The 14,172-nt window shown below is 41.1% G+C and overlaps 1 long non-coding RNA gene across 1 annotated transcript; it reads right to left on the bottom strand.

Moving 5' to 3' along the window:
- Positions 1 to 245: 245 nt before the first annotated feature.
- On the bottom strand, positions 246 to 5,617 carry LOC140002198 (uncharacterized). Its single transcript, XR_011808382.1, has 4 exons — positions 5,038 to 5,617; positions 4,326 to 4,418; positions 2,806 to 3,002; positions 246 to 2,415 (listed from the first exon to the last, which is right to left on the bottom strand). It is a non-coding gene; the product is annotated as an uncharacterized lncRNA (long non-coding RNA).
- Positions 5,618 to 14,172: the final 8,555 nt, after the last annotated feature.

Genomic DNA, 14,172 nt, shown 5'->3' with positions numbered 1-14,172 from the left:
CAAAAAGAAGGTAATTTGGGATCATGCTGGCAACCCAGCTATCTGCCATGAAGTGTGCTCAGACTTGCTAAGCAATGAGTGAATGATGACTTTGTTACCAGCAAAATGGCCAGCGTTACGGAGATCGAATGCAAGTGGAGGAGAAACAAGAGACCACCGGGAAATGAGACAGACTTTCTCATCAGCAGAGGACTGTTTTAACTGCTTTAGTAGCTCTAAAAATACTTAATTCGACCACAAATCTATGTTATTTAGTTTTATTTATTTGTAAAAGGAAGGATAACAGTCTGTCTTCAGCTCTGTATTACATAAGATCAGCTGACATTTGCTGTGATATCACAGACCATCAAAATGAAATAACTTGCAGAGAAAATATTGACTTTCTTTTTCTGAATTGAAGCCAGCAGACTGAAGGAGATGAATAATATGAAATAAGAGAAAATATTCAAGTAGTCATGCCCAGACTAAATTTAGATACAAGTGAGGAACAACCTAATTCAGGAAAGCTCAAGAAAAAGATCTTGGATATTATTATCATTAATATAAAAGCTTTGAGTTGCAGAAATCAATTCTTAGCAAATGAAACCCTGGAACAATGCAGTGAGGCAATTCTCACAAATGATGAAAACTAAAGTGCCCCATGATCTCATCATATGCAGATACTTCCACATAATTCCCACTGATTTTGACAGGAGCTATGCACACATTTCAGAGGGAGGCCTTTAGTCACACAGAGAAAAGAGACAGAACCTATAAGCATGGTAATTCTCAACATTTGTTGCCACTGCACACACCAGCAACTCAAAATGTCATAGATCTGCTCCCAGCTAAGACCCTATTCAAATAACCTTACACCCAACATCCCCTTGGAGTATCAGTTTGCCTTCAAGACTTGTTCCCAGGGTCTGAGTGACAAGGACAATTAATCAGGGCTGCACCCACTGTAGCCAACAATGTGACACCAGTACAAAGTTGGTGGGAAGTCAGCATCAGACCTCTTTTTCTGCATCAGCTTTATTCTTGACATGATGTTATTGCTCACTTACCACCTCATTTTTTAAAATGAATGCATGCTATTGAGAGTGTTGGTAGGATATGTTTCTCAGATTGATTCAACCCAGTAGACTTTAACAGCAATTTCTACAAAATCCTATTCACTCATTCTCCTTCTTAACAAAGAGAACACAGTAATGATACCTATGAACATTTCTCTCAGTCCCAGAGACCTCTCCGAACTTCTCTCTGTGCATTCAGAATAGCTCTTCTAGGGTCTGATGTTCCCCCTTTGTTATACTAATTCACCATCATAACTATGGAAAATGGTTGTTCTGACATTTTCCCAAATTCTTAACTCTTAATCAAATATATCTAGATGACAACTCATTACCTCCCTCTGATACAAGAGCTAAAGGGGTTGAAATGCTCTCTCCCATGCAATCTAGGGTTCTAGAGGTTTTGAATGTTAATCTTTCTTTAATATTTATAGAAAACCATGAGTTCCAGTTGGCTCTTTGTGGTACCTCTTATGCATACAGCTCGCTGTAGTCAGGTCACCTTGAAGGTTGCTGTGGGATTCATGAAGAGTTTGAGCAGGGTAAGATTCAGCTGGTTGAAGATGCCATACCAACACCTGGAGTATTTTTGTGCTTAGACATTTCATTCAAATGACTTTGGAGACCTTGCCACTTCTTAGAACACCTTGGATTTATGCATTCTTTCTCTGTTTTAATTTTATGGCATTTTATTAAGCAATATTTCCATCTCTGTTGCCCATTACCACACTTATGCAAGTATACATGTAATTGTCCAACATCCCACTCCAGCGCTCCCAACCTCTCAATCTCTTTCCTTCTCCCCAGTGGCCTTTTGTCTGTTGTTTCTGCCATATATTTCTGCACAGCTGAGTGTACCACTCTTGAAGACTCAGCTGATCTCAATTTGTATGTCATACAAGAAAAAAAGAAGTCTGAAATACCATTTGTGTGTTTTTTTTTTTACTGTCTAAGACACACCATAAATTCTCCTCACGTCATGTGCGTGCCTCCATTCTTTACATCAAATTTTCCATGGAAACTCACACCAGTGTCATATACAATGCTACCTCCCTGCTCCTAGGCTGTCTGTGCGTGAGTCAAGAGGGGGAAGGCTGGGAAGGTAAGTGTGACAGACAGACAAACGGCCTGCGGCTCTTCGGCACATGTGTTTCTTGAGCTTCAGCCATGAGCTGACATGTTTACATTTCAAACCACTCACAGACTGCAGTGGGTGCAAACAGGCATCTTCAATTATTTGTGTGGCCTCCTCCCCATAAATAAAATATTAAGAGAGAAAGAAAGCTGCCTTCCAGCCTGCTTACTGTCAGAATTCATCCTGTGTTGTTGTGTTCAAGTGGAGCAGCGATGAGAAACTCCTCGGCTGTTGTGGAAAAGAAAAGTTACAATGAGTATGTCGGGTCACATCACCCCACTCGGGACCAAGGGAAGGAGCCCGGGCAAAGAAATTCCATTTCAGCAAGGGAAAAGACAGGTCCTGGCTGACACTCAGGCATGTGTCAGTGCATTGCCATCGACCTGCTGTCACCCAAAAAACACAGCCTTACATGCAGCAGGGAGCTGGGGGCTGCTCAGCCCTGCTTACCCTAGCAATGAGGTGAGAAGCAGTGACACAAGGGGTTCAGCACCCCTCAGCCTCCCTTGCTACTGTTGGCACTCCCACCAGGCTAGGCAGATTGACAGTGCTATCTTTTAAAGTGTTTGCTTGAATTATAAGCTAAGTGCCATTTTTCAAAGTGACCTTAGAGCCTACCTCCCTTCATCTCTCAGCCAGGCTGATGGGATGTCTCAGTTGGCTACAGCATTTCACATGAGGTATGGCTTCAAACTTCTTGATTCATAGATGTCATCCCCTCAGACGGTCTTCCTCGCTGGCATGTGGCAACACAGGCACAAACATGCAGTCAGGGGCTCCAAGCAAGGCAAAACATATCTTTGCCCAGTGCACAACTGAAAATGAGTTTTGGATCATTCTAGGCATATTAGCAAAGAGTGCAGGTTTTGCCAGTTTCTTTTTAATGTTGAACTTTTATAAACTACTAAAGAAGAAATTGATAGGAAAATTAACGAAAACAGAGAAAAGCCATACATTCAGGAAGATCACAGACTCCTGCAATAATCTGTGAACAGAATAGATCAATAATATTTTGATAGTTTTTTTGTTTGTCTGTTTTGTTTTGTTTTGTTTTGTTTTGTTTTGTTTTGTTTTGTTTTGTTGTAGATACTTCTATAGTTTTTCTTTTCATTCCCCAAGAGCTGTATTCATCCTGCCTCCAGGAACTGGTGCCCCTGTTTAATCAGACTTATAATAAGCCTAATATTTAAGTTCTCAAGAACAATTTGAGATTTCCTTCCAGTGAACATTAGAAAATGATACTGTGATTAGCCATATCTCTCTGACTGGGACTGCTAAACAAAACAAGCAGTTGACACAATCATTTGATCTGGGACGAAAGAGAAGCAAGAGTAATGACAGCCAGTTTCCAGGGGTTTGTTAAAGGAAATGTTCTTGATACACAAGTCCCATCCTAGCTGATTTAATTTCACATACTAAATAACAAAAACTGTTTCTGAAACACAGAGAAGTTCAGAAAAGATTATTAAAAAGATTTTTATAGTTGTCTCCTTACCTTTTTCTTTATGCAGCCCAAAATAGCTAAAGGAGTTATGACATAAAAAATAACCAAAAAGTCAGTCCTGCCCAAAGACATAGCAGTCAGTTAAGACAATAGCAGATTTTTTCTCAGCTTTATTTTTTGATTATGAGGAGTTTGTTAACACACAAAAAAAGACAACCCTATTTTTTTCTGAGGGATAAGATGCTCAGTAGTGCTCTTGAAGAATAAATGAAATCTTTTTCCTGCATTGTGCTACATGATCTTAGAAAAATAGAGAACTGACTTTATTCTCACGTTTTTATCACAAATGATGTACAAGGCAGAAAAAAAAAATGCTGAACAGATTTTGATATTTGAACTGAACTGGTAAAAGTTTAGAAAACTTGCAGATTTAACCACTGTGACACTGAAAGAAGCAACAGAAAAGAGCTATGCAACTTTACATTTTTGTTTTCTGTGGTTAAGTTCAATCTCTCAAAAACAGAATAGATTTAGCATTGACTAAAGAGGTTTTTTTTTCCTTTTGCTTCAAGACACAGAAATACAGATTTCAAAGTGCTTTTGACTCTGGTCTGAAAGTGGTTTAAAAGTAAACATCTGTCTTTCATCTGCTGGATGGCAATTAAAGAAAATCTATCATTAACCCCCCAAGTACCTCTGCAGATTCTGGGTCACTGGGAGCAAGCGATGCTTGGAAGTCTCTCGGGTCCTTAAGGTGGGGAGGAATCCAGTGCAGTTCTACCTCTCCCTGTGAAGAACGTGATAGGCATCTAGTGCCTCTCTGCAGTGAAGTTGTGAGATAGGAAAAAAGGCAGAAGTAGGTCCTAAAACAAAACATCCCCTACAGTATATGTCAGTTTCCACATATGTTCTCAATAGTATCCTGAAAACAGACATATATATTTGTTTAAATAGAGAGAGAAAGAGAAAGAGAGAGAGAGAAAGCATAGCATCTACTATAACTGAACAAAAAATTCACTGCAAAAATACATTCAGTCCTTGCTCTCATTTGCCTTCTTTGGCACCCTGGGCTATCTACTGTTCTCTTCTGAAACAGCCTTACAAGTATACTTTCTAGCAAATACCTAAGCACATTCAAAGCACAAGTACCTGGCATTTCAGGACACGATCCAATCTGTTAAGCAGGAAGAAAATGCATTTCATCCTTTCTTTGCTGTGCTACCTAATATATGGGGCATATGAAACACAGAGCAGAGGAGTCAATTTGAAATCCCATGACTCACTCAGAGGCATATTTCTGTGTGTTTGGGATGAGCCAGGACACTGAGCTTTATCCCACCCCAAACTGGTTACCCCAGGACACGGAATATTTGAACTTGACAGCCTCAGGAAATCTAGATTATTACCTGCCAAATGACTGTGGACACCCTAGGACAGGAACGTGGTTCAGGTGTTGGTGTCTTCCGTCCATTCTGGTGCTTTTCAGATAGGAAAACAAGATCTCTTTGACCAGGGATTAAACCAAAAAGTGATGGTTGTTAGGATTGTGGAGGTGCAGGTACTGCAACCCACTGCTAGGGCATTATCTGTGCTCTATCCAGTATTTAATGCCATGTATAGGCATCCAGCATCCAGTGGACAAATATCTGAATATCTTTACTCTATTTTGTAAAATTGGAATTATTGTGCCCTGCATATTTCTGCAGCATCTGAGTGGCACATTTCTGGTGGTGCACAAAGAGACCTATATCTAGACCTACTTTTAAAAATAAGGATTTCAGTTCCCAAGTAAACTATTTGCTTTTGAAAATGTTACTCTGTCAGACTAAGCCCTGAGGACTTCCCCAGGAGGAGCAGCTGGGATGCCTGGGACCTACCAGCACAGAAGCAGTTAATTTCTATGAAGACTCCGAGAAAGAAAAACAGTCTAAGAACAGCCTTGTGTTGGGAGGAGGGCTAGAAAACGAGGCTGTTGCTGTTGTTTTCATTGTGTGCACTCTAATCAGAGAGAGTAAGAACAATAATGCATGTAATGCTGATTTTGGACCGTTTCCATGCAGCTTTTCCCAGGCTAGGCAGCCTTGGGAACCACTGATAGTGTGGCACACCAGGGGCACAGCCTCAATCACCAAGCACAGGGCAGGGCAGCCTTTTCTGTGGATAAAATATGTGAGGGATGACAAGAATCTTCCCAGCATGGGAAGTGGCAATAACAAAAAAAAATATACAAGGGGCTGAAACCGAGTGTAACATCCACTGCAGAGTGTGCCTGCAGGCGACACTCAGATTTGAAAGGTAGACTGCTATTTTTCATTTCCTCCCCCATTTTGTGTTTGTTTGTTTGTTTGTTTGTTTGTTTTCCCTTCTTTCATTAGATGCCCCCTCCCCCTCTCAGCACCACTTTGAAGCTAAGATGAAAGAAATGCTGTGGCTGCTGGCACGGAGCACACACAGGGAGACCGACTGAAGTGTGCTTTAGTTTAAGATGCCATGGTGTAGGGTTTTTTTAGCTTTTTTTTTTTTTTTTTTTTTTTTGCTAAGTAGGGGAGGGACAGTGGGAGAGGAGAAGAGGAGAAGAAAGTTATTCAGCTAAACACAATATATTACACTTCATTGAAAAGCATATTGTGCAGCTTGGATTGAAACTTGGTCCTAATTTTTCAAAGCTTTCCCTTCAAGGACAGAGGGTTTGGGGTAGCTAAGATGTGGCATCCTCCCAGACAGCAACTGCCCATATTTTATTCATAAAACCTGTCACATCAGTATATGATGAGAATTGACACAAGAAGCTGTAGCTTCGTGACCTGTTTTGAATAAGTCGGTCAAATCAATGATGCTTGTCTCTTAGTAGCAGAAATTTATATAGCCACTGCAGAGTGGAAAAAAAGTCATTCACCACCATTTTTGTTCTGAAAACAAAGGGATGTTCTTGAATAGTGACAATAAAAGGATCAACTTGTTTTCTTTTCTTTAGACAATTGATCTCTGTTGACATCTACTTTTAAATATATATATATATATATATATATCTGGCAGGGGAAGGGGTAGAATTCACACTTCTTTCCCTTGAAGATGTAATTAGCTCTGAGTGGCTGAAGAATTCTGATGTTTGGGGAAATCCTGGTGTCAGTGACATCAGAAAGATACGTGTCAGTGACTTCACCAAATCAAGGAATTCCTGTCCCATGTTCATCATGTGCCATCCATGCTTGCACTTCCACCAATCCAGACTTGCCCATGTGCTGGCAAAGTTGTGCAAACAAGCTGCAAAATCCAGGGAAAAGGGAAGGTCGCAATGGATGGTTGCAATACTTTCTCCTGCCTTCAGCTTCCAGCCCTTGCCCCTATAAAAATGTCATTCACCACTAGAATTTCATGCTTATTTAATATCTGTTAGTCACTGTTAAACTGCCAACAGCTAGCTAAATTCACACTAATGTTCTTTTAAATATGCAGCAGTTCTACCATTTACAACCATTATGGAATTAAACTGTAGAATTAAACTCTCAGGTCAAATACCTTCACATATATCTAAAACAGCATTAATTAGCATGTCCAAGGATTTTTGGAAGCCCTTGAAGAGAGCAATTACAGCAATTGGCGAACATCCTTTGAAGGGTGGATTGCATACAGCTTAGCAAGTTAGAACTTCTGACTATTAATTTATTTTGAACTAATTCTGACCCTGCTTCTGTCTGCTAACTGCACGCCAGTTTTCAAAGGCCAAGTATACTGGTGCATGAAGTTAGCCAAGTTTTCTGGAGAATAGAATGCAGTACGCCAGCTCTCAGATGGATGGAGCTGCTTCAGTTTCAGAGATGAGTGGAAAAACAAAAGAATCACAGAGTAGGTGTTATTGGGTCCCGTCACACAAGAAATAGTTTTATAGCAGCGTGTTTTGTCTGTGCAATGACCCAGAGTCCATGTTAGGAAACAACACAGACACTTTTAGAGTTTCTTGTCACGCCAGTAACAGTATTTGTTTCAAAATAAGCAGTTTCCAAACAAGTAACAAGCAGGGGAACAGACCCAATACAGTTATGGCATCACAGGAGGATCATGAGCAGGCCCTTAAATTATGGAAGGATAACAGGGTCTGAAGAGGTCTGACTTGACCTCAGGGAAGGCTTGGTCCTATCTAAACTGTTCCAAGCACATTTATGGAATCTCCTCTTTAAGATCCCGAAAGGTGGAGTTCCTCAGTTCCCCAGGTAACATAGCTAAGCACGTAGCTGGCTTTGCATTAAAAATAATTGCCCTAAGATCTGTCTCAATCTCTTTTATTCCTGTTTGGCATGCATGTATCACATTCTTTGGAGGGCAAAACATGCTACAGGTTAGCTTTCTTATTCGGGCTGCCTTTGTCCATACTGTTCATAGGGCAGGTAAAGCCCGACGTCCCTTCTCATGGCGCTGGGATGGCACAAGGAAGGCTGTGGTGTGTTCCAGCACACAGTTCCCGTGTGTTCCTCAGTTTTCTTGTTTTTGTCTAGCCAAATTCTAATTGTAAGTCTCCCCCTTATGAGAACCATGACACATCCTATTGCCGTTGTTTTAGAAATACAGGTCCTTCCAGAAGCTCAAGTAGGAGGGGATCACAGGAGGAAAGATCCAACATTTAAATCAATTGCAGTAACTGGGTGCCAAGACATGGGGCAATGAGCTTTACATATCAGATGGCCACGTGGATCTCCCTCCAAGTCAACAGGTGAATACTATTCCAGAACTGACGTAATTTTAAGTGAAAGACAGAAACAAACAGAACAATCCTGCATAAGATTATTCTCCTGGCACTGCACAAAATCCTGTTACAAATCAAAAACAGCAGAGTAAGAAAATGCTAGGATTGATGAAGAGTCATTTTTCAATGTGGTGAGATTAGCAAAGGGTTCTCCAAAACTCGCTCTTCTTAAATCAGTGGGCTTGATGGGTTTTGGAGAATAATTGTTAAGTAGTGACAGAGGTAAGGCATTGCAAGCTGTAAGTTTTAGATAACATCCAAGAAATGCTCCAGTTATTGTAACCACCAGAAAGAAGCCTGGGTTACCTTCTGGAAGGTCTCAGTAAAGCAAAAAATCTGCTCAGACTACCTCCAAGCCAGAAAACTCAGCAAATCATTAGAGCTTCTGAGAGAGTTAACGTTTGAAATAGAGGTTGGACAATTACATGAAGAATAAAGATATATGGAGTTATAAAAGATAATGCTGGGGAAAAAAAAAAAAAAAAAAAAAAAGAGAGAGAGAGAGAGAGAAAAAACACTAAACCTATTGTTTCAAGTTTCAAGATCTAGATAACTCTACGTATTATTGGTAAGGAAGAGATGTCCTGAGGAGGAACAGAAATATGCCTGCCAGTGTAATATAAGGTTTTCTCACCAACCGCCTTGAGCTGACTGTTTTTTAGGGTACAAATTGAACTGTATGAAGCACATACTGGTCCAATATGAGAACTACCACATTACTTACAAAAGAGATATTTTTAATTATTATGGAATCAACCTCATTGCAGCATCTTTTCCATTTTCACCAGCATGCCTGGCACAGAAACATTTATGAGCTCTGGTCAGAGTTTAACCTTATTCACTAACACATCCTTTCCACAGGCTGAGCTTGCAGTGTCAGCCACACTCTAGTCCTGGCTTTAGGTTTGCAGTGACAGCACCCTACTGCCTCACCAGCCGTGGGGTCTTTTGCTGGCTCTTGCCTGACCTCATGAGTTCCTATGTTCAGAACCCCATAGAAAAAAGCCTACATCACCTTCAGTGTAAGTCCCTGAATTATCCTACAGATACTGCAACCACAACGCCTACGAATCCTTGAGCTTTGCCTAGATGGTATGGTTTAATACACCAGATAACCAAATTCCATCAATTTCCCCTATTAGCCCTGTCAGTGAATGCTGTGTTTCGTCTGGTGCCCGGCAAATGGTTTTGGAAAGCCAGCCCTTGTCTCTGCAGCATACCAAGCAGTCTGAGGAGTTACACAGGGCCAGATGCAGCCTGCACGCGTGTTCAGCAGTCCCCTCTGGCTCTGTGAGGATCAGTCTTGCTAATGAATTCATGGGCAAATGTCTAACAACAGAGTATCAGAGATTTATTTATTTTTTTATTGAATACTTAATTTCTTTGTTAAGTAACTCAGAGATGCTAAAATACTAAGTTGATTTTCTATGCTTTATTGAATGCTTTTGACAGGCAGCAAGTTGTTTTGTCCACACGAATCACTGATGGCCTGCAATGCCGGGCAGAAGGCTATTTGGGAAGGTTACAGAAGAATCCTCATATTGATTGCCAAATTTGTCATCTCCTGGGTGTGACTGTTATGATTAAGAGGAGGTATGTCATGGATTTCTTGTAAGAAGGAGGGAAGGTGTGTTTCAAAGTACAAATAAATCCCCCCCTTTGCAGTCTCTTAGCAGATCACAGCAGGCAGATACGATGTTTGCCTGTCAGCCACTCATGGGCTGCTCATAACAGGCCTGAAAACTTTTCCCCGTGACACTAGTCTAAAGCTAGGCACACTAGCCACAGCAAAAACAGCTGTGTTGCCATGGCCCACATCTTTTAAGGGAACAAAACAATTAGTATAGTTGTTTATAACTACTTTTGAAGAGTCTAAGTCATACAATGCGATTTTTCCTTTGTGTTTCTTATAAACAAAGTATCCCTTAAAATAATTGTGTTAAGAGTAAAGACACATGAGATATATGACTGTAACACATAATGCTGTCTTGAAAAAAATATGGGAGTTTGGTGTTTTTTTACATTCCTAGTGTAATAAAGAAGATCACGCCTTTTTTTATAAGAGTGTAATGACATCTGAGAGGAGGACATGAATTGCCACTGACATTTGAAACTCTCGGTCAATTATGTGTAGGCATAATTCACATTAACTGCTGCGCTGCCTCCGCTGACCCTGCCAGGAGCAAAGAGAAGCTGCGGGAGCTGCAGACCCCCATTCTCTGAAGCCAGGGCACGAGGGAAGTGTGGCAGGGGAGCGATGGGGAGCAGGAAGAGTGGTGGTGCTGCTGTGCTCACGAGCTCAGATCCCTGCAACCTTGACCAGCTGCTCTCACCCAGTGAAACTTCTCTGCTCTGAGTAGGAGCTTGTGTTTTTCTGGTGTGCTTTGGTTAGACCCACTACACTGGTTGGAGTGCTTATCTAAATGAAGCTATTGTGTTTTCCGTCACACTGCTCTGCTTTATCTGGAGCTCCCACCAAAATCACCGTGTAACTCTGGAACAAATAAGAGGTCTAATAAAGAGAATAAATATCTGAATGCAACAATATCATATCCGCATGGATGCTTTCAAGAATGGACTGCAGGTTCAAAACTTAAATGAGAACTATGTGAGCCCCATCTCTTGCTTCCTTAGGCATCGAGGGGTGGCACAGACAAGGGTGTGTGGTACAAGAGACCAGAGCAAGCTCTTTTCCACCAGCACTTAGAGCAAGGAATTACTGAAGCTGGAAGCAGGGCATTGCTGATATGCACCACAGTGCTCTGAGAAGTGAGGTGAGTATCACCACATCTCTGGCTGAGTGAAAACACTTTGTTTTGGCTGCTTGGCCTTATTGAGGGAACAAGAGACTCCTGAGCAGGTACAAAGAGGTGGCTGGAGTACTTTCCATCTAAAAAAAACACAGCTCTCGTCTTGGCTGGAGATGAAGCTTCTCCTACGGAAGAGCCCCACCATATTCAAAGCAAGGAGTTTTGATTACTTTTTCCTTTCTTCACTAGGCGACAGCTACAGATGCCATCATGGTGTGAGCCAGAGGTGCTTTTGTGGGTTCCAAAAGTTGGCAAATCCATCAGGCAAGGGAAAATGTGTGACATTCCTTCTGCTTGGAAGCCACCAAAGCAGAGATGTTCACTTTAAAAATCTGCCACAGATGTTACAGATTGCTAAACTGGGGACTTGGCTATGAAGTCCATTTTTCAGCTCATGGAAATAATTTAACTAAGTCTAGCACTACCCACCCTGCCTCTCCCCTCTTCTGGGTAAGGGCATAAGAGGGAAGCAGACTTGAGCATAAGGGCAGCAGGGTTTAATTTTCAGCTCTGTCTCAGTCTCCTGGCCTGAATTTGGGGGTACCATTTGAGCATGTATCTGAACAGTGAGATGGGCTGCTCTGCTTAGACCATGTCCACAGCCCCTCCCATGCTCCCCTCCAGCCTCTCACGTGGAAGCAGTTGAGACAGCATGGACAGCAACAGGTCCTGCTCAGCTCACTGCTACTCTGAGAGCAAGAAATGCTCATCTATTTCTGTTATACCCTTTGACATAGTAGCCCTTGGACCAAAGATGTGGAGTAATTGCTGGAAACCTTGTTCATCTTTAAGCTGTAATGATTTGCATAAGGCAGCTTTGTTCTTCCTTAACCCTCAGTGTGGACAGTCTCAATTGCAGGGGGCATCCTCCCGTGCTGATACACTGGCGTGTGTTTAACTCCATCACTTTGGCATTCATTTGGCTTTGCTACAAGCAAGATGCAGTGTAAGGAGAGACCGCAATTGAAAGAAGAAAAGGTTTTCTGATTTGGTGTCTCTGCCTCTGCCTTTGTCTGTGGCTATCACACAAGGATTGAGTTACAGCAGTACAAAAGAGGCTGTGGGAACATCTCTGACCATTTGACACAGAAACAGAGAGGCCCTGGCCAGATCTGCAGCAGTGAAATAGGGCAGTACAGGAGCCCAGGTAGGCTCTGCAGCAGCTTTTCTACATGACACATCATCTACTCCCAGCATTCCTGCCTTCGTGACACTACTGCATACATCAAAGTTTCACCTTTTCCTCCAAAATCTGTTTTCCTGCATATCTCTTTCATAGGTGGCATGGCTTAAAATGACCCTCTGTTTGCCAGTGTCTCTGTTAAAACATACTGAACCAGCCTGATTTTCAAGGAAAAGGTTCTTGAAACTCTCTTTAAATCACCTTTTTCATTCATCCTTTCATCCCCATACAACAGAAACCAAAAGTCCTTAGCTAATACAAGGATCTTGCTTGGAGACAGCCAGGTGTTCCCACAGTCCTTCTACAAAGCCTATAGATACTGTGCAAAAAAAACAGTGACATTTTTAAGTTCAAAAGCATGTGCTGTCTTCAATGAAGAAAGAAAACCAATTCTCATGAACTGTTCTTTAATTTTTCAGGTGTAACTGGCAAGCTACCTAGTGTGACTTTGATGCTACAAGCTAGTACAGGTAGGGGCTACTACATGATTCATACAGAGCTTCCTAACACTAGGGTAGTTAACTGGAGAAAATCTCATTACCTATGGTTCAGACACAACAAAAAGAAGTAGCTGAGTTCTGTAACACTTATTTCAGTAAGCCTTGTTTTGCTGTGTTGATTTTCACCACTAACCAACACAAAGTCATGATTTTCAATTAATACTTTGAAAACAGCTGTATACACGACATATAATAATAATAATAATAATAATAATAATAATAATAATAATAATAATAATAATAATAATAATAATAATAATAATAATAATAATATATGTTGGCTTCATATAGCTTTTCCCTGGTCAATGTTTCTGTAATATTTGAATTCTTCACTGCCTCAATATAAGTGTCATCACAACTAAAAGAAGAAATAGGTGTTCCATCATGTTAGCTGAGAGTAGCTCCCTCAAGCCTTGCTTGCCACACATATTCTGAACAAGTGTGCTGTAGGGATGATTATTTCAGTGCCTGAGACACAGTACATTTCAGCGATGAAAAAGTGGCACTCCTTTGTGACTCTGCATACATACATATGTGCATGCATAGAAATCTGTGCTAAAACAGAAAACTCAGATACACTTTTTCTAATCTATCTCCAAATGATTTTACACTCCTTCCTCCCATCTGCTTTCTTTCTGATTTGCTGTGGCTCTTCAAGCTGGTGGGAACTTCTGACAGTTTCTGAGATCTTGATCCACAGCTGAGCCAGCAGGATGGAGAGGTGCCATAAAGACTTTCAAAGGGCTGGCTGATGAGAACAGATTGGTGACAGACAAAGACGTGAAATTTGTGCAGTGGAAAGATCCCAAAGCTTTTCAAAGAGCTTTTGCTAAGGGATCTGCAGACTAAATACAGGGATTGCTCTTCTAGTTTCAGTCACTATGTCAAGAGTAAGTAAAATCAAGAGTGAATGCTAGCCTGGAACAAATATGTAGTGTAAACATCTAGCAGCAGAGTGTAACCACCCAGATCTGCAATATGGTCACAACATCAGATGCACATCTTCTAGATCTCCAATGGGCAGGCAGCCAAAATAGAATTTCTGTGAGCAAGGGGTGGCACAATGTCCACCAATGCTGAAAGAAATGGAAATCCTTATATCTGACCCAAACTCAGTGCTTCCTCCTGCTTGGTAAACAGTGCTAGAGTGTTGTTACTTTATACAGGGAGACAGCTGCAAGACTCCTAGACTTTATATCTGATATTTCTAGGTTTAAAATACCATTCATTCACTTTTTTTATAAAACAAGCTCATTGAAAAAAAAATATTATAGAAACAAACAGATCTCAGAAACACTGTGATTTTA

This window comes from Anas platyrhynchos, chromosome 3, assembly GCF_047663525.1.
Source record: "Anas platyrhynchos isolate ZD024472 breed Pekin duck chromosome 3, IASCAAS_PekinDuck_T2T, whole genome shotgun sequence".
Taxonomy (NCBI): domain Eukaryota; kingdom Metazoa; phylum Chordata; class Aves; order Anseriformes; family Anatidae; genus Anas; species Anas platyrhynchos.
This window is presented reverse-complemented; position numbering and strand designations above follow the sequence as displayed.